This window comes from Gopherus flavomarginatus, unplaced genomic scaffold (assembly GCF_025201925.1).
Source record: "Gopherus flavomarginatus isolate rGopFla2 unplaced genomic scaffold, rGopFla2.mat.asm mat_scaffold_60_arrow_ctg1, whole genome shotgun sequence".
Classification (NCBI taxonomy): domain Eukaryota; kingdom Metazoa; phylum Chordata; order Testudines; family Testudinidae; genus Gopherus; species Gopherus flavomarginatus.
The window spans coordinates 1733641-1758231 of record NW_026115128.1 but is presented as its reverse complement, the minus strand read 5'-3'; the positions used below and the strand labels follow the sequence as shown (position 1 = coordinate 1758231).

The window sequence follows — 24591 nt, the reverse complement described above, 5'->3', positions numbered from 1 at the left end:
GCTACTCAACCACAGGTCACTTCCCAGTCCCAGGGAAAGCATGATGCTTTTTCCACAATATGCTCAGACTCTGGCTCGGTACCAGGACATTGGAGAATGAAGGCAGATGTTCCACGTGGCAGCTCAGAACACAACTGGTAGGTAGTCTCCCCACCCCTCCAATAAAAAAAAAAACATTCACAGGATAATTTGTTTTTAAACTAGTACCTCCTTTCTGATGAAGTGTTGGACCTTTCCTTGGGAAGGCTATCAAAGTTTGCATCCTCACTTCCAACAGAGGCACTGTTTCTGTTCTTTTTGCCCCACTTTGAAACATGTCAACTGCACTTCTCAATTCCTTCTTCTCCATGCCAAACACACCTTTGTACAGGATCTTGAACAAGATAGCTGGGAAAACAAAGCACACAGAACCCAATGGTTTTGACTCGGTGCCAGACAAAGAACACCTGGAGTCCGATAGGTGACCTTAGAGTAGTGGATGTAATCATTGTGGACTTCCACAACACACCAATTACACTAAATGCCATTCAAAATGGTTAATGAGCTTTCCACTTTCTTCTCCCTTCAGTACCCCTCTCCTCCCAAGAAAGAGAACAATGTTGAGAAGTACTTCAAATACACTATTTGTAACGGAAAGAGTAAGAGAGTTAATTTACCCTGACAAACAGCAGCATCTGCCTGTGATTGTTCTGTATACACAGAGTTGTAATGGGAGTCACCGGAACAACACAGCAAGATCTTGAAAAAACAAACAAAAAACTTTGAGGAAGAAATCAAAGAAAATTAAACATGTTCTAGCTCAAGACTACAACTCCTTTACTCATTCTAAGGCCAGGGCTTTAACTCACTGTCCAAATAATGGCAGTGCTTAGTATAAATACAAACAAAGTGTTAGAAACAGAGTTGATCCCTACAGAAGAGATTGTAGCAGGTGTACAAATAAGTTTGCCTATTACCCCCATGGACACTCTTTAGTCATCTCATGAACTGTTAAAGATCAAATATGATTGTCTTTACTGAGAGTCAGCTACCTTAAGACCAACTAATGGTCTAGACCCTAATTGCCAATCACTCTTGCATTTCAAATCTCCAAACTGCAAAAACTTATTGGCCCACTAGTATCAAACTAGAGGAAAAGCTAAATACAGAACTTTCCCTACACCCTATAATTGTGTCAAAAACTCAAGTGGGTTTAGACTATTTACTGCTTTACATAATGCAAACTCCACAAAAAAAAAATCAAGCTAATTAATTTCTATCCAGGAAGGAAAAAAAATCTCCTCTGCTCACTTTTGCGGGAGGGAAAAAAGTGCCCTTTCTTCACCCATATATTTGTTTAATCTTGACACCTTCACTTTGCTCATTCGCAACTCAATCCAAGTGTCTCATTCTAGCTAGTGAGATTATAAAAAATAGTCACAGGGAACTGTATTAGAAAAGAGGAGATTAAGGGGGGATAGGACAGAGGTATATAAAATCACGAGTGATGTGGAGAAAGTGGATAAGGAAAAGTTATTTACTTGTTCCCATAATACAAGAACTAGGGGCCACCAAATGAAATTAATAGGTAGCAGGTTTAAAACAAATATAAGGATGTTCTTCTTCATGCAGGGCACAGTCAACTTGTGGAACTCCTTACCTGAGGAGGTTGTGAAGGCTAGGATCATAACAGCGTTTAAAAGAGAACTCGATAAACTCATGGTGGTTAAGTCTACAAATGGCTATTAGCCAGGATAAGTAAGGAATGGTGTCCCTAGCCTCTGTTTGTCAGAGGATGGAGATGGATGGCAGGAGGGAGATCACTTGATCATTGCGTTAGGTTCACTCCTTCTGGGGCACCTGGCATTGGACACTGTCAGTAGACAGATACTGGGCTAGATGGACCTTTGGTCTGACCCGGTACGGCCATTCTTATGTTCTTATTCAGGCACCATCACCCCCGAAAAGCTACAGTTGATCAAATGGGAAGATTCCTGGGCTGTAATATCATAAGTTCCTGTTGGCTGCAGGAGTTAGTCTAGCAAAAAGTTAACTACTGTTCAATGAGAGTGTTCAGCTGTGAAAGCATCAGCCCTGATGAAGTTAGCTTTGGTTTTGTTTTTTAAGAGAGCAAAACATGCAGAGACTTCATGGGAGTTACAAGAGCAAAACGGAAGTGACAAGCTCATTCGAACCGAGTGAAATTAGAGCCATCTAGAAGTGGGAGGATAGAAAATTGGCTCCCGTTTCCTTACCTTGTCTTCAAAGCCATTGTTTGTAGCACAGGTGGGCAGCTGTCCAGGTTCCTGGTACAGAATAAAGTCTCGGCTAGGCAAGAAGAGGAAAATCAAGAGAATTGAGAGACAGCAGATGTTTAATGCAAGTGCTTGTTATGAAGACATCAGAAGGAATAGTTTAGAGAATCCACTGTTGGTTAATAGAGAGAATGGGAGCAGAATATTTTTCCCAACAAATGAATGCTGACATTAAATTTAAGCAATAACTAAATTCACAAAGAGAAGCCATCTACTTGAAAGAAGAAATATTTGGTAAAACCTACAAGATCTGGTTTCAGATAAGATGTATCTTTTTATTATTAGTTCAGGTATTTCTGATCTAAAGACTGATTGCTCTGATAGTGAGGCAATTAATCCTTAAAGTAGTTCCCAAACAGGTTGAAACCTCAGTACAGGATGCCATTAGAACCTTGTAGAAATCCAGTTGTCTATTTTGGACTGGAACAGCATACAGACTGTTTTAGCATCTCTGCCAGTAGGCTCCTAAACTGTTTGTTCAGAAGTGGAAGTATTTTTTTTAAGCAAGACAGACAGTGCCTGCAGCAGACGCAAATGCCAGTTGAAATGATATTTTATTTTAAATTCATTTCCAGGCATGTAACCAAGCAGCACTTCTCACTTCCTGAATTTTCAAGGCCACCTCATATAGCGAGCACAGAGTTTTACTTTTGTGTTGGCAGTTGACTTTTATAGCCAGCATTAGATGTTTCCAATGCATACAACTCCACATCATTTCACATACTTCCTATCAATAAGTCTCTCACCATAGACTTTTTTTTAAGAGTTTAATAGTTATGAAAAATGCCAAATAGATATCACTAGAGACCAAAGCCCTCTGATAATTCACGGAGCCAATATTGCCTGGGCAGCAGCAATGAAACCTCCACTAGTTGGGGTTAGCTCAATCTCCATGGCCACCAGGTCTTTGTCCTCTTGGGAGACTTACCTAGGATGCCAATTCAGTACATTTCAGGACGTGGGATCCTCTTTTCCTGGAATTGGCCTGCAGCCACTCATTCATGTAATAAATATTGACCGGCAGTCACTCCTAAGCCAAGCTGGCCTCAAAGCTAGATGATCATAATGGTCCCTCCTAGCCTTAAAAATCTATTAATCAAGAGATTCTGGGCCCCACAGCTAGTACCCTTAAACATCCAAAGCCCATTACAAAATTAATTTTAATTTAAAATTAAAAAAAGGAAGAGACTTACTTATATATCAGTGATAGAGCGCTTATTTCCAGTTGGTCAGCCCTTCCCTATGTGTATACAAATATTTTGAGATCATGTTAGAAGGTACGAAAATAACTGTTCTTCATCAAACATGGAGTGGAGCTGACCACTGAGCCTGCCCTGCAGTTCCTGGAATGCTATACTGGTTCTCTATATACCATTAATTCAGCTAGTCAACATTTTTCATGATTTTTTTAAAAAGCATTTTCTGACCAGCTCTAACTACTGTGTAAAATTCTTAGCCCCTATGGTCAAAGCTCTAAAAGACCCAAACCAAGCTCTACAAAGGAGCATAGGCGTGCGTACAGGGTATGCTCAAGCATACCCTAATGCAGGGGTGGGCAAGTTCGTCCTGTCCGGTCCGCCTGAGCTCCTGACCAAGGAGGCTTCCCACTCATCCCCCGGCACCGCCTAAGCGCTTCGTGTTCAGGAGCGGCCCTGGACAGTACAGCAGCAGCGTGGCTCTGGCGGGACGTGAGCTCCTGCTGCACAGAGCCGTGTGGTCAGCAGGTGGTGCTGCGAGCTCTGGTGGGCCAAGCAGCAGGAGCTCCTGGACACGGCTCGCTGAGGCTCCAGGAGAGGGGGGAGTGGGGGTAAGCGGCATGGTAAAGAGGCCAGGGGGTTGGATAAGGGGCAGGGAGTCCCGGGGACAGTCAGAGGACAGGGAGCAGGGCCGGGGGGGTTGGATGGGGCAGAGGTTCAGCCGGGGGAGGGGTGTGTTCCGGGGATGGGGAACAGGGGGTTGGATTGTGGGGGTCCTGGGGGTCTGTCAGGACTCAGCTGGGGGGTGGATAGGGGTCAGGGCAGTTAGGGGACAGGGAGCAGGGGGAGGTGGGGCCTCAGGGGGGCGGTCAGCAGACAAGGAGCAGGACAGGTCGGGGATTCTGAGGGGGGCAGTTGGGGGCAGGAAGTGGGTGGGGGTCGGATAGGGGGCAGGGCCAGGCTGTTTGGGGAGACACTGCCTTCCCTACCTGGCCCTCCATACAATTTTGGAACCCTCGGGCCATAAAGTTTGCCCACGCCTGCCCTAATGTCTCAAAAAAAATGGCTTTGCATTTTAATTTAAATGGCATGATACTCTGTATAGAAAGCTCACATTCGCTCGCAGCAGGTGTCCCCACTACTGTGGCACCGCATTACCATTGGTCCTCTCCCCTCTGACTATGATTCTAGAAAATTCTTTGACCTATATCAGCGGCCGCGTCAGGCATGCCCAGCACAGTGTCCACAGTGTTTGTAATCTTCCAACAAACATCATGAGCTTTTTGGGCTCAGCCTCAGGAATACGAATCTGACCTTACCTCTGGATCTCCCAGCCGTGCCAGATGTTCTTCAAATGATCCTTCCACATACTTAAAAAGAAAAGATAGAATTGATTTAATTAGATGCATATCATTATTCAATCTGCTGGAAACATTAAGAGTCAGAATCTGCACTTTGTATTTAAAGAGTTTAGAAGAAAACTGAAAATATTTTTCTTATTTGTATTACATAGTGCCTAGGCTCATGGCTCAGAACTCCATTGTGCTTGGCAACGTACAAACAACAGATGGGCCCTGCTCCAAGGAGCTTACAATCCAAGTCTATATCCATCTGTTGTCTTAGACAATTGGAGGAGGAAGGAGTACAAAGAAACAATGAGACCATATTGGTCAGCATATGTCTTAGCCCAACAGCCTTCAGGTTCATAAGGCAAGTAAGTAGCCTTCCTGATCATGAATGATTTCACCCTTGCCCCCACATTTACGAACAATTGTGTATGTATGTGCTTAGTAAAGGAGGTAACTTCTTGCTGAAAACCTGTTTTATCTATATGCACTAGATTGGGGTAGGCAGCCTGCAGCATGCGAGCTGATTTTCAGTGGCACTCACACTCCCCGGGTCCTGGCCACCGGTCTGGGGGGCTCTGCATTTTAATTTAATTTTAAATGAAGTGTCTTAAATATTTTAAAAACCTTGTTTACTTTACATACAATAGTTTCATTATAAATTATAGACTTACAGAAAGAGACCTTCTAAAAACATTAAAATGTATGACTGGCACGCGAAAACTTAAATTAGAGTGACTAAATGAAGACTCGGCACAGCATTTCTGAAAGGTTGCCAAACCCTGCACTAGATCGAACAAAAAAAACAAATCAAAGTCAGAAGTATAGCAGTGTTTCCTCAAACACAGTAAGGAAGCACATGGGAATGTCTTGTGTCAAATATGAGGTCTGGAAGGTCCAGATATTCCATGCACATGCAAAACTAAATATACAATTTGGTTATCTGGGACTAATACTTTGGTCTGAAAATAGTTTAATTTTAACAATTTGCCCCACCTGCTCCCATTCAGTGCATTGCAGAAGTGACTTTTCAAGCATGCTTGTTTTTAAATTGCAGGGTAACTATTTTCGCGATTATGAAATGTTATATCTGCTCCTCTAGTTGCAAAGGGATTGCTTAAGGTTGGGAAGGTAGCTAGCCTAAAATACACAAGTGCAAATACACAGCATCGCTCACCCAGACCTTCTTCCTGAGGCCAATCCGTTAGATGCCACATAGTTTTACTGTCTTTTCCTTTTATTGGATAAGACAAAGATCTTGTCTGCTCTGTATGGAAGTTAAAATAGCACAGCAATAATTGTGAGTAGGAACTTGTGCAAGTGCCTGTCACCAAAAAATCTCTTCTCTCACTATTATGCAGCATGTTCTGAGACCAGCTGGATGTCCCCCTCCACCCCAATGGTAGCTGCATTTAAGTGGGGTCATCTCAATTGATTGGCCTCTTACAGTTGGTCTGGCTACTTCCACCTTTTCATGTTCTCCGTATGTATAAATATTTTCTTGCTGTATGTTCCAGGCTATGCATTCGATGAAGTGGACTGTAGACCACGAAAGCTTATGCTCAAATAAATGTGTTAGTTTCTAAGGTGCCACAAGTACTCCTGCTCTTTTTGTGGATACAGACTAACACGGCTGCTACTCTGATACCTGTCATTAAGTGGGGCATGTCCACAGCGTACAAAGCACTTTAATATCACTTGATGTGAAAGACTGCACAGTATTATAATACTAAAGAAGCGAGTTTATTGCTTTCAACATCTATTTTGTGGATAAAACATTTAGAATTGTTCCCTTAAGATGCAGGGAAAGTCATTTATGATTTAGAGTTCTGATAGCCAGTAGAGTATTCAGAACGCTCTTCCAGAACCAAGTTGCAAAGAATCCTGTGGCACCTTATAGACTAACAGACGTATTGGAGCATGAACTTTCGTGGGTGAATACCCACTTCTTCAGATGCATCTGAAGAAGTGGGTATTCACCCACGAAAGCTCATGCTCCAAAACGTCTGTTAGTCTATAAGGTGCCACAGGATTCTTTGCTGCTTTTACAGATCCAGACTAACATGGCTACCCCTCTGATACCAGAACCAAGTTGTTTCAAAGGATTCACAGGATCTGTCTATACTGGTAAGTTTACCTGTTGCTGACAACCACTGATCCATCAGTAGCAACAAGCACATTTCTGAATATTCAGTAGGATTGTAACAAACTAAGGCTAGGTATATAAAGGCACCGCAGTTGTTGGCAGGGGTCGAATTTGTGATCTTCTGAATGAAAACCACAGACCTCTACCACTTCAGTTATAGTAGAGAAAATAGTGGTCATCCACTGAAAGTGTGCAGTGACATTTAACCATGGTGTGTTATGAGCTTTAAGAGCCTTGCAGTATTCCACTGTTCTTAGAGATGCATGTTTTACTTCAGAACAGAGTGCCACACACACACACACGGAGGGTTCAGTTTCACAAGATAGCTTATTAATATCTACATGGTACTGTAATCACAGTTCCTTAAAGCAAGAGCTTAGATGTTTAGAGTAACTGTATATTATCTTTTACAAATAAAAATGTTGTGCCATATGTTTCCAAGGTTTAAAAACAAATGTAAGTTGACTAGAAGCTAATGGACAGTATACAGAGTAAGGCAAAAGAGCAAGCATTTTCCCCTCAACTTCTCATCTCGCTTAGTACTAGCTTAAACCTGTGATTGGTCAAAATGTAGACACTAACAACAAACCACAGTACAGTGTGATGTAGGATTTCAGCGCACAGATCTATGTAAATAATGTTGATGTGTAAACACCCCCATTATTTCCTAAGTTTACACACAAAATGTTGCATCTCATAAACACAAGTCTACTTACAGCCTCAAAGTTCTGTCGGTTTTCCCTCATAAATGAAACACAAGCCTTCCTGACTTCCTTGTGATGAATCTCACAATAAAACACCTAGAAAATAGAGAAGGTGTTAAAAGGCACTGAAACAAAAGGGTTGCAGCTCATTTTAAATTGCACTTTTACACTAAGACTCCTTTTCTGTATAGTTCACATCAGCGGCTCTCAAACAGGGGTCCAGGACCTGCTGGGGGGCGGTGAGCAGGTTACAGGGGGACCACCAAGTAGGGCCAGTATTAGATTCACTGGGGCCCAGGGCAGGAAGCTGAAGCCTCACTGAATGGGACTGAAGGCCTGAGCCCTGCCACCTGAGGTGGAAGCCAGTGTCTGAGCAACTTGCATCCAGCATTTATAATGGTGTTAAATATATAAACAAGTGATTTTTAATGTGTGGGGGGGGCCCTTGCTATGTGAAAGGGGTCACCAGTACAGAAGTTTGCAAACTGCTGTGATAGTCCAACAGGTCTATAGGTCAATTACAACTAACAGTCTATAGAAAGTGATGAATCATTTAATAAAACCTTTATAAGCTACTCATAAATAGAACTTCAATATATAGCATGCTCCTTTTTGGATGCACATCTGTGCCTTCTGTTATTTGCCCATGCATTTGTAAGGGGAAGAATCTGAAGTTGCTAAAGGAAAATTAATTATTGTTATTTAGGTAACCACTGGTAGAGTATTAGTCCAAATGAGACCCTTTACCCAAACCTCTGGCAGCTGGGAGAAAAGGTAAACTAGACCCTAGCTACAGCTCACTTTGCAAAACTAGAACCAACCCCCATTTTGTAAGAGAGAGACCAGAACTGGAAACTTTGATGCAACTCCTGCTGCTCCAGCTTTGGGAAGAGAGAAAGATGAAGATGTCTCCAAGGTGGATACGTCAAAGCCAAAAATACCAGGTGACACAGAGGCCTGTGGCATCTTCTGGACTAACAGAAGTCTTGGAGCAGGAGCTTTCATGGCTGAACACCCACTTGGCCAGAAGACTTCTGTTAGCCTACAAGATGCTTATGCTCCAAGACTTCTGTTAGCCTACAAGATGCCATGGGCACCCTTGTCGCTTTATACAGCTGCAGCCTAACCCAGCTCCCCCTCTGCTCCAAAATCCAAATGGGGCCTCATCTCATCCAACCCCAGCCCCCCTTCCCCCCAAAGAAAGTAAGTGGGGTTGGACCTGCAAGCTGAGCAGGCCCTGTTTAGGAGAGAGGGGACCAGAAACGTGGGGGCAGGGAGAGGAGAAGTTCTGAACTGGCTGCTAGGACCTGGGTGTGGGGGGAACCAGGCAGGCCCACGAGCGGCCCCCAAGGGGGGGGGTGTGAAACTCCTGCTACCTGCTGGGAAACGGCCCGAAAGAGGCAGGAGGAGTCTCTGGCCGTGAGCTTGCGGTACAGCCCCAGGGTGGCCAGATACGAGTCCATGGCGACCTCGTCCTTGGACTTCTGGCCGAAGGCTTTCTTCCAGACCGGCTGCATCTTGCCAGCGGTGAACTCCTGCAATGTGCCCGGCGAGCCCTCGACCGGGGCGGCTGCGCTGGCCCCCGCGGACTGGCGTGGAGGTGAGCCGCCGCTGGGAGGGCGCTGCGCGCACATGGCTACCCGGGACCCCCGCTGCAGCCAGCGAGCCCTCGAGTCAGTCGGTGAGCGAAGCTCCAGCCATGGTGCTGCGCGGGAGAGTTTAACAAGCCCGCAGAGCTCGTTCTCCGTGCTGGGGGGAGGGGGATGGTGCTCCTTGCAGCGCTGTCTGCTCCAAGCAGCGGGCGTTGTGCTCAATGCGCGCTGCGAGGAGTGTTTCCTGCGCCCGCAGTAGAAGCTGGCTGGGGGCTGCTTTGCACATGTGCGCTAACTTGCTTGTGGGAATGCATCCAACTGTACCCAAGTTCGAACCCCAGAGCCCGTCACAGGCTGTAGTTCCTTGGAATGGCACTCCGAGGTGCTCTGCTTTGGCCTGGGGGGTGGTTATAGTCCCCTTTCACAGCTGCCTCCTAGCAGGTGCAAAGGCGCTTCTGCTCTTTTTCTGCCTAATCCACAGAGCTGCTGCCATTCAGTTCCACTGAGCCAAGGAGGCAGCAGCGAGGGGAACATGCACGTGTAGCTGCCCTAGGCTCCTGTAGATGTAGTGCAAGTCAGTAAAAAGCATTTCGCTTTCTTGTTTATGTTTGTAGGCCCCCATCCTGCAAATCATTGAACTCAGTGGCCCTGTTCCCATGGAAAATTCCTCATGTGCAGCTTCAGGGGCCATATGTGGAGCTCCGGGTTTGTTCTTGAAATGGCTTGTTCTTTGACTGAAAGATCACTAAAATACTGGAAACAGCTGCTCTCTCGTTCTTCATCCCACTCCAGGGAGAGAAGGGATTTCATGCTAGGCTGAGTCCATGTTCAAGTTTAGAGCTTTTTTGTCCTGATGTGCCTATATATGAGTATAAATAGAATGTGGCAATTTGGGGTTCAATCCTTCAGTCCCTACTCAGCCAAAACTGCTAAGTAGTTTCATAGGGAATCTGTGTCTTGCAGGAGTTGGGTCGAAAGTGGTAAATATTAACCAACCTGTGTTTTCTTTGCCAACTTAGGAAGTGAAAATCTCCTTGATGAAATTTTTTGGGGATTAGAAAAATTCACTCTTGTGCCATTGGACAGCAGATAAACTGGTTACAGTGAGTATTTGAATACAAATTCTTTGATTCTGAAGACAGCTGTCACTTGTGTTTCTCAGGTGTTAATAAGGGATGTAACTACACATAAAACACCTAGCTGCAGAGCTTTTTAAAAAAAAACTTATTTTAGACAAAACAGTATTTAATGGAGTGACATTTAAGACCAATTGCACAATTACTTGATCATTTAGTAGAAACAAAATATTCTGTGTTGATAATGTCAAGGCTCACGACTCATACTTAAAAACTGGAGCAGGTTTAATTGTATCTGCTTGATGGGTGGTATTGCCAATCATTCTGGATAAAAACCCCTCTAAAAGCCCGCTTGCTGGCATTTTCGTCTTTCTTACTCTTTTTCCATGCTCCTGTAAGTGCTGATGGTGAGAGTGCTGATGACTTCTATTTATTTGCAGAACAAAACTGCAAGGCAGTGGACATGCAAGCCTTACACCACACTAACAATGTACCGTCAGCAGGTGGAAGAACGTTAGTGTACATGCCTAGTCTATCCTGCGGCTCCTTCTTGATACTACCAGTTGGAGTGGGGATTTTTAATATGTTCTGTGAGGGCCCCTCTTCCTGTTGTGGCCTAAAAAACTCCTTTGCAAAGCCTGTCTGAGGAGGAGTGAGGTTCATTTGAAGAGAAAGGGTAGAGTAGGAACTCAACTAATTTTGCTGATTGGTGACTGTTATGGGCTGATTTTGCCAGCTTCTCCACAGAGGCATAGGAGGCTAGCCCCACTTGGAGCAGCTTGCAGGATGGTGTCTCGGTTTGGTTATTTTCTTTGTAATTATTTTTGGATTGTGCTTTCAGTTGTTATGGAGCTCACCTCAAGCCTGGATGTGCATGCATTTATGCTGATGATTTTGTTTTTCTTTAAATTAAAGTAAATAATTTCAAATAACCCTCTTTGAAACATTTGTTTATTATTTATTTAGGGCTGGATTTGAACTGGCAAACTAAATGCACTTCCAGAGCCCACAAGCCATGTGATTCCCCCTAAATGTAGAGGCCTCTGATGGTTTAGTAGAAAACAGTATAAAAAAATGACCAGAATACTACAACGAGAAAGCAAACCAGTCCTTTTCCCTAAAAACTGAAAACCATTCATATTAGTACTGTAAAAACGTATCAAAGCTTGTTCCTTTAACTACAAACGTTGAAAATGCCATGACCTGGAATAGAAATATTAGTGCTTAGAAACGGCTAGAGTGTCTGATCAATAGAAGAGAAATGGAAACTCGTACTGAGATTCGTATAATAGGAAATAAAAAGGTTACAGGTCTTTAGATGATCCAGGATGAAATATGAACAGTGTCCCAGCAGTTAAAGACCTGAACAATTTTTGGGGAGTAGGCACTGTAAACATTGTAAAGCACATAATTTCCTTTTCTATAAAGTGTTAATGAATCATCTGAAATCTTTTCCATCTCCATCCCAACCTAAAGCTCAGGTCAGAGCAAGGAGGATAATATCCAATATATTAGAATGATATACAAACAATATTTTTCTTTGTCAGGACATTAGAACAATTAAGTAATAAGTAGAGCTGGTCTGGAGTTTTCCAGCTAAGTATTTTTCAATGGAAAATGCTAAATTTGTCAAACTGAAACTCTGTGGGAAAGGGTTTTGACAAATTTCCCAATTTGAATTTTTTATTTTAAAAAATGTTTTGAAATTGTCAAAATGTTGTTTCAAAATTATCTAAACAAAAAATTTCATTTTTGGTTTGAAACAACTTTTTGTTTTGAAAATTTTTGTTCCTTTTTGGAGATTCAGGTTACAAAAGGTTGAAATAAAAATAAAAAGTTTTGGAAGTATCAAAAAGAAACATTTCATTTTACCTAATTAAAACTATCCAGGTTCAGTTCATAAAAAATATGAGATTTATAATTTGTCACAATTTGTGGTAGGATAAATTTCAGAATCTTTAAAACTTTCATTGGATGGAAAAACTATTTCCCACCTAGCTCCAGTAATAAGAGAGCCTACTTCACGTGTCCACCTCTGTACAGTCTGTTAACTTCTAACCCAGGTTTTCACTGCAGTTGACACCTCAAATTAGCCGTGTTCATCTGGATCCAAAAAAGAACAGATGGACTTGTGGCACCTTAGAGATTAACACATTTATTGTAGCATAAGCTTTCATGGGCCACAACCCACTTCTTCAGACTCATGTAGTGGAAAATACAGAAGGAAGATATAGATATACACAGAGAACATGAAACAATGAGTGTTACCATACACACTATAAGGAGAGCGATCAGTCAAGATGTGCTGTTGTCAGCAGGAGAAAAAAAGAACTGTTTGTAGTGGTAATGAAAATGGCCCATTTCCAGCACTTGACAAGATGTAAGGAACTGGGGGGACGGGGTGGGAGAGGATAAGCATGGGGAAATATTATACACATGCCTGCGATTTATTCATGCCTGTCTTGTGACTGGTCAATGAATGATGCATTGTTGATGTAGGTTTACCCTACTTATAGGCCTGCAGTGTACAGCTCATCCTTCTAACTCCACGTTGAGTCTTAGATGAATGTACATGCCATGTTTGCACACAAGTAACGGTTTTCTCTTGTAAACAATTCTCGGGGAAATCTTTTGAGAACAAAATTGCAAAAGTTTTGGCATACCTAAGGCATAACACATATCCTGAAAGGAATGAAGAAAGCAGGCAGACTGAACCTGTGTCAATTTGCTGTCAACTTGTCTTTGGAAGGCAAGGAATACTTTTGTTCAGATAATGCTGACACATTACACTGAAAACTTCAGCCTGTAAATTTCAACACTGCTGTCCCAACACTGAGATTATTTGGAGTGTTAACCTTCCCTTCACCGAGATTGGGATCTCTAGTTTTATTAAAATTCTCCAGAATTCTCCTTTGCTCTCTATGCTAGTGGTGCAAAAACCTATTGTGCAATTACATGTGAAATGGGTATAAATTTTACCAAAAAACTCTATGACTTTGCTTCATTTCTTAAGTACCACTGACCACTACACTTACCTACATGCCTCCAGTTTCCATCCAGGACACACCACACGATCCATTGTCTACAGCCAAGCTCTAAGATACAACCATGTTTGCTCCAGTCCCTCAGAGACAAACACCTACAAGATCTCTATCAAGCATTCTTAAAACTACAATATCCACCTGCTGAAGTGAAGAAACAGGTTGACAGAGCCAGAAGAGTACCCAGAACTCACCTACTACAGGACAGGCCCAACAAAGAAAGTAACAGAATGCTACTGGCCGTCACCTTCAGCCCCCAACTAAAACTTCTCCAGCGCATCATCAAAGATCTACCACCTATCCTGAAGAACGATCCATCACTCTCACAGATCTTGGGAGACAGGCCAGTCCTCGCTTACAGACCGGCCCCCAACCTGAAGCAAATACTCACCAGCATGGTAAGGGACCAGGGCTGAGGGGGTTGGATAAGGGGCAGGAAGTCCTGGGGACAGTCAGGGGACAGGGAGCGGGGTGGGGTGGAATGGGGCAGAGGTTCTGGGGGCAGGGGTGGTCAGGGGACAGGGAACATGGGGCTTGGATTGTGGAAGTTCCGGGGGTCTGTCAGGACTTGGAGAGTGGGGGGAAGGGGTCAGGGCAGTCAGGGGACAGGGAGCAGGGCGGGAGGTGGGGTCCTGGGGGGCACCTCGGGGGAGCGGTCGGGACAGGGAGCGGGGTTGAGGTTGGATGGGGCAGGGGTGGCCAGGGGACAGGGAACGGGGGGCTTGGATTTTGGGAGTTCTGGGGGGTCTGTCAGGACTCGGCGGGTGGGGTGGGGCAGATGGGGTCAGGGGACAGGGAACAGGGTGGGGTCCCAGGGCAGTGGTGGGAGGGATCTTGCGGGGTCAGTCATGGGACAAGGAGCAGGACAGTCAGGGGGCAGGAAGTGGGTGGGAGTCGGATGGGGGCAGGGCCAGGCTGTTTAGGGAGACACAGCCTTCCCTACCTGGCTCTCCATACAATTTTGGAACCTTGATGTGGCCCACGGGCCAAAAAGTTTGCCCACACCTGCCCTCGTGTCTCGAAAAAGTGGCTTTGCATTTTAATTTGATCGCATGATACGCACTATATAGAAAGCCTGCGTTCGCTCGCAGCTTGCATCCCCACTACTGAGGAACCATGTTACCATTGGTCCTCCACCGGTACCAAGATGTCGACACTGCTATTTTCTAGTGCAGAGGTTGGCAACCTTTCAGAAGTGCTGTGCCAAGTCTTCATTTATTCACTCTAATTTAAGGTTTCATGTGCCGGTTATACATTTTAATGTTTTTAGAAGATCTCATTCTATGTCTATAATATATAATTAAACAAATGTTGTATGTAAAGTAAATAAGGTTTTTAAAATGTTTAAGAAGTAAAATTAAATTAAAATGCAGAGCCTCCAGGACCAGTGGCCAGGACCTGGGCAGTGTGAGTGCTACTGAAAATCAGCTCCCGTTCTGCCTTAGGCACCTGCGCCATAGGTTGCCTACCCCTGTTCTAGGGTGTTCCCAGCTGCAGTGTAAATGTACCCCAGTTAGGGGCCATTGACTTCCCAGGGCCTCAGCATATGTTTGTTTTCCTGAACCAGGCTCTTAGATTTAACTCCCAAGCTCAGTGAGGAGTTCTGCCTACCTGGCAAAGGGCAGGATTAGGTACTCTATGCCATTTGGATGTCATGTCTCCCTGACAGCATTTCCCTCCTACTGAACTGGCCGGGCTGGGCAAGCAACATAAGCTGCAGCAAGAAGCATAGTGACTATCATCACATTGGTCACTCTGATCTTACTTGGCCTTTCTGTGGTGAGGTTTCTAAGAAGGGGAGTAGCAGCTGAGCCGTGTTTACGGGAAGGAGGGAGAGCCCGCACGCAGTGAGGGAGCAGTTTTCTGTGATACGGTAACTGCGCCCAGCTAAATTTCACTCACCCTGAGAGACTCATCTGCTGCTATAAATGGGTGAGATGGACTTTCTCAAAACAAGGAGCTATAAAGTTTGTCTTGGCTTAGCACAAGATCCTGTGGTTAAATGAAAACCGCAACGCGAAGTAGGCCCCAGCCTCTGAAGATGTGGAGCTCAGCTGTCTTGTTCCACCCACCACGGTGATGTTTGAAAAATGAACTCACTACTGCCTTTCCTCAAAGGAACCTGCAAGGACTGCACAGGGAGCTCTTTACAGGTGGGGAAACTGAGGCATAGAGCGGAAAATGACTTGGCCCAAGGCACATGGCAAGGAAGTTGCGGTACAGGAATAGAACTCCTATACCCTGCTGCTCATGCTAGTACTCCTGCCCCATCCTAGAAGTCTCCAGGCAACTCCAGCGCTTACTTGGTGGCAAGCAACTTGCTGGAGATTAGCAGCAGCAAATGGATAGTCCACTGAGAAGGTGAAATATTTCCCTGGGAGGCTCCAACCAACAGGGTCTTAAAAAGAAATGCACTGTGCAAACAATGCTTGCAGTCACGCGCCATCTCTGAACATTAGACAGCCCTACACGTGAACTAACGGCATTGGTTTTAGACAACGCCATGAAGATTATAGCCAGGGGAGCGCGCTGTTCCATTCAGCCTGCAGGCAAGCAGCCTGAAACGGAACAAGGAAAGAATAGATCCTGGCTCCACCAGGGTAAAGCAGAGTTTTAAAGTTTGCATTAGATTCAGTGCTGCACAAGTCACTGTTCATACTGATAGGCAGTCACCTGCAACGTGTGGGCACTTTAGTCTAACGAGGGGAAGCCCAGCATGTTTATGCTGAAGAGTGTGAAAACGACTGAGGTCTCCTAACCTGGACCCCAACAGCTCCCATAGCTCTGGGCCAGTCCCAACCTGGCTGTAGATGGTGATAGTACTTAAAAAATCAGACATCCATAACAGGCAATTATTAACAATCCCTTCACGGATGTGAAGCATTAGTGTCTCCAGAGCCCACCCCACAGGATCCGTGTTACTGAAACACACTGTGCCCTGACATGGATGGTCAGCATCCAATGTGCCACGTCCATGGGTAACATACTGCAGCCTCAATGTAGCACTGATGTTTACCACTTCTCCACGCTGTCAAACTGACAGTTTTACTCCACCCGAAAGAGACAGGGTCTCAGGTTAAGTCAAGTGATTAATTTCTATTTAAAACTGCATGTATAAAAAAAAACACAGCAGGATTTCTGAATTCCCCTTTACAATATTAACAAAACAAAAAGTCTACTGGCAAGACCAGGGGCAGCTCTTGGAATTTTGCTGCCCCAAGCACGGGAGGCAGGCTGCCTCTGGCAATTTGCCTATGGAGGGTCCACTGGTCCCACAGCTTTGGCGGACCTCCCGCAGGTGTCCTCCGAAGCCGCGGGAACCAGCGGACCCGCCGCAGGCGTGCCACCGAAGGCAGCCTGCCTGCCCCCCTTGTGGTGCTGGCAGAGCTCCCCCCGTGGGTTGCCACCCCAAGTACGTGCTTGGTGTGCTGGGGCCTGGAACCGCCCCTGGGCAAGACATCAAGTAAGGCAGGGCCTAATCTCCAGCCTCTCAGAAGATTTGCCAGTTAGCTGGCTTCTGGAATGAGATATGAATGTTCCCATGTAACAGGCAGGCAGCCACTGGCAAGAGTTTTCTCTTTTACACCCAATGAATGAGAGGAACTGCTATTCGCCAGACTCCTGAATTAGATTGTGCTGGTGCATCTCTGCTGTTTTCTGTGGCAAAGGGACGTCTTGCATCCATGAATGATTTAGAAGGTCTTCCAAGGCTGGCCTCTCGGAGGGCCTCAAGTCCAGACAACATTTAATGAGGTGCTGGCACTCTGGGGAGAGAAAACAAGCAGTCAGTGAGAATGTGCTGCTGAGTAATGTCTGGGAAGCCTGCAAGCCTCCCTCTTTTACCACTTGCAAGTCTGCTTTGGGATCTGCCTTTCTTGCTTCACAGGACAGATGACCGTGTCTGTGGCTAGGCCCTGGTCTCCACTAGGGGAGGCGGGGGGAATTGATCTAGGATACGCAACTGTGGTGTCTTTATGACGGTGAGTCGACAGCTGCCATCCCCCCATCGACTCCACCAGTGCCTCTTGTGGCGCTGGAGTACAGGAGTCGACGGGAGAGCGCTCAGGGGTCAATTTATCACGTCTAGACTAGACACAATAAATCGACCCCCCCAGCTCGATCTCACAGCATCAATTCCGGCCAGAGTGTAGACCTGCCCTAGATGTGGTTTCTTAGTTACTTCCCCCACCCTAGTACATAGGTGAACTAGGTCCCATCTTTGGATCGAGACTCCAAAAATACACAAGGGACCAAATTAGCAGTGCAAGTACATGAGCAGGCCATCCTACCCCACCATTCATACGCAGGCTAATAGCAAAAATCAACTTTCCCTTCCCCAGTGAGATGATTAAACCGGAGAGCTACTCGGTTCAAGCTGTTTTGTCATTTCCACTTTCTGTAAGACTGCTTCATCAGCCAGCAGCAGATCCCTGCTCCAATGTCAAACAGTCCTCCCTGGGTCTGGAGCTCCCCCCTCCCCAAATATCTGACTCAGGTGCCTTTGGGGGGCAGAGGAAAGGGAGCCAGCTGTAAGCAGATCTCCCACGGATCCTATTTCACAACATTCATCCCATGACAAAATGCAACTTTCCAATGAAATGAATAATTTAGCGAGATGGCGGAGACAGCAGCTTCTCCTCTTGATCCCCTCCCCACATTGATGTCCATCCGTCCCGACAGAAAGAAACTGCACAAGAGCCCTCTTCTTTATCCTTGGGGAGAAGGGGACTTCCCCTCCCCTGCATTCTAGCTGGTAGATTAGGTTACGTTCCAGCACCTGAGCAGCCATGGCTGCAGAGAGGTTTAACTCAATCTTTCCCCATCCAGGAGGTGAGGCAGATCCTGTTTGCACCACCCCGGAGGGTGGAATACCAGCCAGACCCCTGGCGAAATGCTACAGATGTCATGGACCTAGAGAAAACCAAATCACTGGAACCAGAGCCCAACTTTCTCCTCTTATTGCTCACAGGGACTCCAGAGATTGATGCTTGTGAGTTCACACCTGGTTTCTGCCATGTGTCCCCACCCCTAGCCCCTGCATGACATGGGCAGCTACCACCGGTTAACGCCCAACAAAAGGGCAAACACATTTGTAAAATGCTTTTTGGATACAAGGCAGGGAGGAAAGCCCCAAAGGTATCAAAGCTGCACATCACACAACAGTATATTTAGCAAATAAGAATGGCAGGGGGAGGAAGGAACAAACCATTCCCTGGCTGGGAAGTTACTGAACATTTACAGGCAGAGAACAATTCATTTCAAAGATGAATTTCCCTGGATTCCGTCCCTATGCAGATAAAATAGAAGGGGATGGAAATAGACACTCACCATCAAAATCAGTGTACACTGTGTCCTTGAGTAATGCCCCAGACCCAAAATCTATGAGTTTCAGTTCCTCGCTGTTCAGATCAACCAGGATGTTCTCATCCTTGATATCTCGGTGCAATACCCCACAGCTATGACAGTGCTGAACCGCCACCACAATCTGGCGGAAAAAGCTGCGGGCCTGCTCCTCAGGGAGAGCACCCCGCTCCGTGATGAAGTCAAACAAGTCCTGCACAGGATCCAGTCGCTCCAAAACCAAGACAAAGCTGTCTGGTCTCTCAAACCAGTCCAAGAGCGGAATGACCCCCCGGAAGCCTGAGCCCACTTTCTTCAGGAGCAGGATCTCCATGGGCACTCTGCTCCCGCAAGGCTTCAGAGAGAGAGAAAGGAGAGCTCCATCACAGGCAGGCAAATTGACCCACAAAGTCAAGAGCTACTGTGACGAAGTGAGACTGGTTTTAATGTTCCCTCTGAATACTGTGGGGGGGCCTCAGCTCTGGCCAACCCTCTGTCACCTGGCAACTAATGGCCAGACCCTTCCCCCTGCCAGGGGATGTTAAAGGTGTTTGAGACAGAGAGATCAGGTGACCTCCTGGCCTGGGAAAGAGAGACAGCCCAGAGAGGAGCGGCTGCAGGGGGGTTGGGAGTTTTTGGAAGCTGATTGGAAAATGGAGGGGAGCCCCGAGGAGGCTCGGGCCTCCCAGCAGGGCTGTGACCTCCCTGGGGCCCCAGATGGACCTAAATAAGGGGGGGTCTTGTGGTCTGTACTGGCAAGACCTGTTTTAGAATGTGTTCCTGTCATCTAATAAACCTCTGTTTTACTGGCTGGCTTAGAGTCATGTCTGACTGCAAGGTGGGGTGCAGGACCCTGTGGCTTCCCCAGGACCCCGCCTGGGTGGACTCACTGTGGGAAGCACACGGAGGGGCACCTGCTGAATGCTACGTGTGAGCTTCCTGCCCTAAAGACGGTCTGCTCCAAGGGAGAGGAGTCTCCTCAAAGTCCTGACTGGTTTTGTGGGGAGCAGTTCCAGAGCATTGCCCGGGAACTCCATGACAGCTGGTGGCAGAGATGGGATCTACTGCACCTTGTGGACAGCGATTCTTGCAGTAAGTGACTGGGGAGCAGTAAAACAAAGGAGGATTGACGGGGCCCAGGCATGCCGAAGATTCAGAGAGAGACAGTTTTAGGGGTCAATTAACCCTTGGGAGTGTGTGACCAGAGAGAAGGCTCTCACAGTAACAGGGTCCCCTGGGGGATCGCAGCGAGCGGTCCTACAGGTGGAGGAGTCTGCCACTCGACCCTGGCAGAGAGGTGATGACCTCAGGACTGGCATGCTTGGGGTCTCCCTGGAAACCATGGGGAGTGGTGAGCACCCAGGCCTGCGAGTGGCCAGCAGGAAGATGTATGCCAAGCGCCTTAAGGGCAACCTGGTGGAGCTGTGCAAGCAGAGGGGGCTGCGCAGGGGGAGGCTCACTAAAGATCAGCTGATTGCCCAGCTGGAGGAGGGAGATCGCTTGAATGAACGGAGCCCTGTCTCTGAGGGAAGCAGCCTGGCAGATGCAGCTCAGGCACCTGTGTCTGTCTCTGCTGGGAGTGGTCAGCTGGTGGCTAAGGGCTTCCTGAGACGCCCTCTTCCTATGCCTAGGGGAAGGGCGGGGAGGAGCCCAGTGAATACCGAGGGGACCAATGGGACATGGGCTGCTATCACTGTGGCCAAAGAGGCCACAAACAGACCCAGTGCCCCAGGCTCAGGTACAGACCAAGCAAACTGGACCAACAGAGTGTTAACTGGGCAGCGGCCTAGCTCGACAAGGGGCAGGTTTCCCAGGAAAGGGGGGCTCGCCGCTTATCAACTGTTCAGGAGGAAAGAGGGCTCCAGGCCACCTCCTCCGCAGAGCTGGATGCTCTGGACATCCGGTTTTTCGTTTACAGGGTGGGCATAGGGCTGTCCCTGCAGAGCGAGTGCCTTGTTGCCCTGGAGGTGGATGGGAGGAAGGTCTATGGATACTGGGACATGGGCGCTGAGGTAACACTGGCCCGGCCCGAGATGGTAGCTCCAGATCAGGTGATGCCTAACACCCTATGGCACTAAAGTGGGGCACGAACCTTCAATAGTACCCCACCATCCCAATAAAGGCCTGAACTTGCTTTTTGGTTTGGGGAGCAGGCCAGTTTCTGATCACCTCGACCTTGGCTGGTTCCGGCTTCAAGCAGCTGCTCCCCACCTGATGGCCCAGGTAAGATACTTCAGCCATCCCCACCTTGCACTTCTCAGCCTTTACTGTTAACCCAGCCTTTCGGAGTCGGTCCAGGACTTGTTTAACCTGGGACATGTGGTCCTCCCAGATCTGGCTGAAGACGCAGAAGTCGTCAATATACGCCACGGCAAAACTCTCCATCCCCCTCAGCAGCTGATCCACCAGGCGCTGGAAGGTGGCCGGCGCTCCCTTGAGGCCTAAGGGCAGGGTCAGAAACTTGTAGCTGGAAAAGGTTCCTGTGAGAGAAGGGGTTCCTGTACTGAGAATGGGCTCCCCCAGGGAAAATGGAGTCGGGGGAGATCAGGAGGCAGCTGGTGGTACCCCGGAAGTACTGCTGCCAGCTGCTGTGTCGGGCCCATGATATCCCCCTCTCAGGGCACCAGGGAATCCGGCATACCCAGCAGAGGCTGCTACACAATTTTTACTGGCCTGGAGTCTTTACCTATGTCTGACAGTACTGCCCCTCCTGTGACCCCTGCCAGAGACAAGGGGGAAATGGCTGAAGGACCCTTGCCCAGCACAGAGGAGCCTTTCAAGAGGGGGGCCAGGGTCAAAAGGGGGGGCTCTGAACCAAGAGAGCCCGAATCACAGCCCCCCAGACTGGAACGCAGGGAGAAGACCTCAGCCCAGTTTGAACCCCAGGGGTATTAGGGTGCGGAAAGGACATGAGCCACAAAAGCCTTCCCACCTGCAGATTACAGGTGCCATCGAGCACCCGCAACCTAACGGGGGGCGGGAAACTGGAAGGGCCTGGTGTAATGCTTCCCCCATGAGGGGGGGGATGCTGGGGCATCCATGGGAACGTGGGTAGGTTTGAACTTCCCCAGGTCACTGGCTGAAATGACCCCACTCAGTTCGGTCTCGAAGGGGGGAGAGGTGTGATGAAGTGGGACTGGTTTTAAGGTTCTGGAGGGGGTTTGGGAGTTTTTGGAAACTGACTGGAAAATGGAGGGGAGCCCCAAGGAGGCTCAGGCCTCCCAGCGGGGCTGTGGCCTCCTGGGGTCCCAGACGGACCTAACTAAGGGGGGTCTTGTGGTTCATACTGGCAAGACCTGTTTTGGACTGTGTTCCAGTCATCTAATAAACCTCTGTTTTACTGGCTGGCTGAGAGTCACGTCTGACTGCAAAGTGGGGGTGCAGGACCCTGTGGCTTCCCCAGGACCCCCACCTGGGTGGACTCGCTGGCGGAAGCACACGGAGGGGCACCTGCTGAATGCTACATGTGAGCTTCCTGCCCTAAAGACAGTCTGCTCCAAGGGAGAGAAGGCTCCCCAAAGTCCTGACTGGCTTTGTGGGGAGCAGTTCCAGAGCATCACCCAGGGACTCCATGACAGCTACCTACAACACCTTCACTACAGAGCAAAGACCATGCAATGCAGAGCCACGCAGATATCCCTGCCCAAGACACTTACCAGCTCTCCCCAGTTAGAAACCCAGTCCCAGTCCACATGCTTGATGGCTACCTAGGACACAACCAGAACCAGCCAGACAATCAGAATCGGGTCAGGCAACCCCAGAAAGAGGGGAGGCAAACAAGGGACCAGTGAAGAGGAGGCAAGATGGTGGCTATGCCACGGCAAAGCAAAGGAGATGTAACGGGGTAAGGGACGGGTCTCTCACCAAAGGCGGAGCTCTATAGAGCAGCGTGCATGGGGAGCGGGCTGCAGGGGTGGGGTGAGGGGGGTCCCTGTCCAGGTTCTACTCACCGGGGCGCTGTCCGACAGGCGGGTGCCCGAGTGGACAGAACCAAAACTACCCCTGCCCAGCAGCCGGCCCACCTGGTACAGCTTCTCCAGCGGCTCCTTCTCCTTCCCTGCAGGCAGAGAGGCACAGACACCAGGATCAGACCCAGCTGTGTCCTCAAAAGACCAGGCCAACTCTCCAAACCAGGCCAGACCCTCATTACTCCTCTGAACGACTCCTAACCCCCCAAAACCAGACCAGATCCACATCCCTCCCCAAGCCAAACCGGAGCAGACCCCTACCCCTCCTCAGAACGACCGCCCACACCCTAAAACCAGACCAGACCCACATCCCTCCCCAAGCCAAACCAGAGCAGACCCACATCCCTCCTCAGAATGACCCGTCAGCCCCACAAACCGGACTAGACCCACATCCCTCCCCAAGCCAAAACGGAGCAGACCCACATCCCTCCTCAGAACGACCCTCACCCCCCAAAACTGGACCAGACCCACATCCCTCCCCAAGCCAAACTGGACTAGACCCACATCCCTCCCCAAGACAAACCGGAGCAGACCCACATCCCTCCTCAGAACCCACACCCCCAAAACCAGACCAGACCCACATCACTCCTCAGAATGACCCCCCACCCCCCTAAACCAGACTAGACCCACATCCCTCCCCAAGCCAAACCAGAACAGACCCCCATTCCTCCTCAGAATGACCCCCAACCCCCCAAAACCAGACCAGACTCACAGCCCTCCCCAAGCCAAACCAGAGCAGACCCTCGTCCCTCCTCAGAACAACCCCCACCCCCCAAAACCAGACCAGACCCACATCCCTCTGCAAGCTAAACCAGAGCAGACCCACGTCACTCCTCAGAACGATCCCCCTGCCCCAAACCGGACCAGACCCACATCCCTCCCCAAGCCAAACCGGAGCAGACCCACATCCCTCCTCAGAACGACCCCCCACCCCGCAAAACTGGACCAGACCCACATCCCTCTGCAAGCCAACCCAGAGCAGACCTCCATCCCTCCTCAGAATGACCCCCCACCCCCAAAACCATAGCAGACCCACATCTCTCCCCAAGCCAAACCGGAGCAGACCCCCATCCCTCCTCAGAACAACCCTCACCCCCCAAACCGGACCAGACCCACATCCCTCCCCCAAACCAGATCAGACTTCCATGCAACCCAAACTGAATCAGACTATTCTATGATCCTCTCCAATGCCTAGCAGGACAGGGCACCTCCCAACCTGATCCCGGCCTGTTCCGCGGACCCCACTGCAGACCCCCACCCCTGCAGTCCACCCAAACCGAACTGAACCCAACTGAGCCTCACCTGGCTGTAGCTTGGCCGGGTGCAGTTCCCCACCGGACCCGGTGCACAGGTTGGCCAGCAAGTTGGTCTTGGAGAGCAGCATCCCCACCCTGTTTCCTTACTCCAGGACTTTCCTTTCAATAGAGAAACACTGGTAATTCTATCATGGCGTCCAGTACCAGGTGACTCGGTGTCACGGAGTGTGGGGGAGTCATGGCCCTGCACCCCCCTTCCTGCAATTCTCTGAGATTCTCAGCCAGCCAGTAAAACAGGTTTATTAGATGACAGGAAGATGGTCTAAAACAAAGCTTGTAGATACAGGAAACAGGACCCCTTAGCCAGGTCTATCTTGGGGGGCAGGGAGCCCAGTGCCCTGCCTGGGCTGGGTCTCCTTCCATTTCCTCAGCCAGACTCTCCAGTTTGTGTCTTTCCCCGGCTAGGAGTCCCCTGATCCCTCTGTTCTCCAACACCTTCAAGTGGCACCTTGCAGGGAAGGAGCCCAGGCCATTAGCTGCCAGGATACAGGGTGTTGGCCATTCTCTGTACAGACACCATCACACCGGCCCTCTAGGGCTCTGCAACAATCACACACCCTGATTCCCCCCAC

General features: G+C 48.3%; 1 pseudogene; it reads right to left on the bottom strand.

Annotated features, from left to right (window-relative positions):
- Positions 1-17001: 17001 nt before the first annotated feature.
- On the bottom strand, positions 17002-24087 carry LOC127042568 (serine/threonine-protein kinase pim-1-like; annotated as a pseudogene).
- Positions 24088-24591: the final 504 nt, after the last annotated feature.